At 39.8% G+C, this 3,747-nt stretch overlaps 1 protein-coding gene across 1 annotated transcript in view; it reads left to right on the top strand.

The window, feature by feature from the left end:
* The first annotated feature begins 762 nt into the window (after positions 1-762).
* The window catches only part of Hsbp1l1 (heat shock factor binding protein 1 like 1), an 18,544-nt gene continuing 15,559 nt past the window's right edge, over positions 763-3,747 (top strand). The window contains exon 1 of the mRNA XM_021151093.1: positions 763-821. The gene's annotated coding sequence lies outside the window, so the exon portion shown is untranslated. The remainder of the gene's footprint in view (positions 822-3,747) is intronic.

The raw sequence follows: 3,747 nt of genomic DNA, 5'->3' as shown, positions 1-3,747 counted from the left end.
AAAAACCAAAAAAAAAAAAAAAAAAAAAAAAAAAAAGGGTGCGGAGGTGGGAGTGGAAGGTGGGTGGAGGAACACCCTCATAGAAGCAGGGGAAGGAGGGATGGAATGGGGGTTTCTGGGAGGGGGGAAAACGGGAAAGGGGATAACATTTGAAATGTAAATAAAGAAAATATCCCATAAAAAAATAATTGAATGCATTATAAGGAAAAAACAGCTTTTACAAATGTTTAAATGTATAAGGCTAAAGCTTTCAGATATTTTATTATGTCTTTATTGATATGTAATCTTGATAAATAGATAAATACAAGACTAAAAATTAGGGCAACAACTAAACACCAGAAACTGAAAAATTCCTGTCTTTAAGACAATGGCCTTAATAAGTCTGACAAAGAACTTGGAAAAAAAATAGAATTAACTCCTTGTTATCCTGGGCAGTGGTTTGCATCTTTGCTTGCATACAGGAACTTCAGTCTTGAAGACTATTTTCTTGAGATCATCTGTCTTCACCCTGGAGAAATGGTGTTTGGTTTCTGTCTCTCTACAGTGCACTTAAATGTTCTTTAATATTTAATGTACATTTGCAAGGTCATTTATTAATCCCCACCGATATCCAACAGAATCATATTTGTTGAGTCACAAGCAAGCTAGGAGGTTTCCTTTTTTATTAATATGCATGATACAAATGGATCCATAACATTTCCATGATTTATGTAGAGAACAGTGACCCTGCCTCTCCTCTTTTCCAGCCCTTCTCAGTCCCTCATACTCACAAGCCATTTTTTCTGTAGCAGACACCATGCAGGAAGAGCTGTAGGGGGCAGGTGAGCTTCCTGGAGACGGCCTTCCATGTCGCTCAGCTGCAATGGGTGTATCCTGGAGAGGCGCGACCCCAAGGCCTTTGTCCCAGGATCACTTCTTGCTTCTGATGTTCCTTCTCGTGTTTGTTGTTACTATACCCCTCATCTATGTGGCATGGCGTGATTGAGCATGGGGAGACCCTCAGTGCCTATAACCTGGTATGATTATACCCTGAGTGATAGCCTACTCTGTTGGGCAAGTTTCCTGCAGATCAACATGAAAATCAATGTTCTTGAAATAATACTGTTTAGATGTATTAATGATTTTATGGAATTCCTGATTTGATTTATGTAGTTTTAGAAAGCTAGTGTGATTCTAAAAGTTTGGGGGAAGTTAGGGTAATTGATAGAAAGTTTGAAGTTAGAATCAAGAATAGAATGTATCCTTCCTCATGGGATACTTAGGGCTTCACAGGTTAGAAAAGGAATACAGTCAACTTTCATGTGTTACAAGCACATAATTGTACCAGCAAGAAAAATAGGCTTGGGTCAAGTAAATGATCAAAGGAAACAGTCGCTCGAGGTTGGGCCCAAGTTCCTTGATCTTGTGATCTAGGGATGTGGTCATAGGTTTTGGTGTGCACCATGAAAAGGCAGGTCCTGAAGAAAGAGAAGGCGATTCCATTATGAATGTAAGGACAGAAGATGGGTGATCAGTCAGGTTAGCTGATCAAAACTTCATGAATAAGACATAAGATTGATGACCTGTTCCTTAGCAAATACAGATTGTTGTCAGATGAGCATAGGGAAAAACTGGCTACTACCAACTTGGCTTTTTACAACAAGAGAATTATTGCTTCGGGGTTACAATGAACTTGTGGAGAGAAAGATAGACAAGGAATGTAAAGTTAGGTGTAAACTTCAAAAGAAGAATATGAAATCAATAACCCTGTTGTAATTTCCTTTTGTGTAATGATTTTAATCTGTTTCTGAAGACTGTGTTTTGGTGTGATTGTTTTTAAAGACTATGTAACTTGTGGCTATGAGGTGGTTTTCTTCTTACATGGAAAACTTTGCCTTAGAGGGTATAAAAGGGCTAAGGGAAAAAAAATACGTGATTGGAGCCCGGTCTTCAGAGTTTACTCCCCCCACCAAAAATGTGTGAATGCGAATGTATATGTGAATGTATATGTGAATGTGTATATAAGTTATATAAGTCTGTGTGTGTGTGTGTGTGTGTGTGTGTGTGTATGTATGTATGTGTGAAGTTGTTGGAACTTGCTTCATCCACTGTGTGTGTGTGTGTGTGTGTGTGTGAGAGAGAGAGAGAGAGAGAGAGTGTGTGTGTGTGTGAGTGTGATTATCTTCGCCCCAGAGAACTAAGTTTTGCTCCCTCAGACAAAGTCTGCTGAGTGACTTTTTACCAACTCCATGCTCCTTGGTTTTACCCCGTGGTTTTGAGGCTGGCCTTCGACATTTCTGGGGTTCTAAGTATGAGAGGAAGCACACTGTATTTGTCCTTGTGTGTCTGGTTTCTTTTGCTCAGCATGCTGGCCTCTAGCTCCCACTTCCTGCAAATGAGAGGCTCCATTCTTCTTCAAGGCTAAATAAAATTCCATTGTGTGCACAGACATACCTAGGACCTGGGCTGATTCCCTCTTGGCTATCGTGAGTATCCAAAATAAACCCAGATGTGTAAACATCTCTTTTGCATGATAGCTTTGCTTCCTTTTGATGGATAACCAGAAGTGGTATAGCTGGATCCTGTTATTGCTTTTTCTCCTTACTCTTTCGAGGAGAATCTATTCAGGTCATTTGCCCTTTAATGGTTGAGTTACTTGATTTTGAAATATGTTTAGTTATTTATATATTTGGGACATTAAATTTCTATTGGAATTTCCACCCCTCTCTGGGGTCTGTCTTTTCTTCTGCTCATTGGTTCCCTTCCAATTTTTACACAATTCCCTTTGTCATTTCTTTTTTTAAAAAAAGATGTATTTATTTATTTTATGCATATGAGTACACTGCTGTCCTCAGACATAGCAGAAGAGGATATCTGATCCCATTACAGATGGTTGTAAGCTACCCTGTGGTTGCTGGGAATTGAACTCAGGGACTCTAGAAGAACAGTCAGTGCTCTTAACCGCTGAGCCATGTCTCCAACACCCCACCTCTACCGCTTTGTCATTTCTTGAATTATTCCCTGGGCTATTGGAATCCCTTTAAAGAAATCCTCGCCTGTACCTGCATCTTAAAATGTCTCTCTTTTTTTTCCTTTTTGTTTGGGTTTTTTTGTTGTTTTGGTGGTGGAGGTTTTTTGGGGTTTTGGGTGTTTTGTTTTGTTTTGTTATATTTTGTTTGATACAGGGCCTCTGAGTGGTCCTGGCTGTCCTGGACTTACTCTTTAAACCAGGATGGCCTTGAACTCACAGAGATCCACCTGCCTCTGCCTCTGCCTACTGAGTACTTGGACTATAGGCATACACTACCACTGTCTGGCTTGAAATGTTTCTTGTTTTCTTATAAACATTGTGAAATTTTAGTTCTTACATGAAAAAATTTTTGATCCATTTTGATGTTTGAAATAGCATAAGAAATAAGGAAGTAGACTCAGTCTTCCACACATGGTATCTCTTGTCAAAGAAGGAGCGCTTGTCCTGATTATATGTCTGATAACCCTGCAGGAACTGAACAGCAGTTGGCTACATGGGTTGATGTCGGAGTCTTCTATTTTATTTTGTTTGTTTGTTTGTTTGTTTTGAGACAGGATCTTTTTACATAGTTCTGTCTGTCACTCTATAGACCAAGCTGGCCTCAAACTCTCAGAGATCTTCTGACACCTGTAAGTGATGGGATTAATGGTGTGTGACAACATATTGGGCTTGTATCATCACCCTTCCCTTCTCTTCCCTTCCCTTCCCTCCCCTCCCCTCTCCCCTCCCTTCCCCTC

Source organism: Mus caroli, chromosome 18 (genome assembly GCF_900094665.2).
Source record: "Mus caroli chromosome 18, CAROLI_EIJ_v1.1, whole genome shotgun sequence".
Taxonomy (NCBI): Eukaryota; Metazoa; Chordata; class Mammalia; order Rodentia; family Muridae; genus Mus; species Mus caroli.
This window is presented reverse-complemented; position numbering and strand designations above follow the sequence as displayed.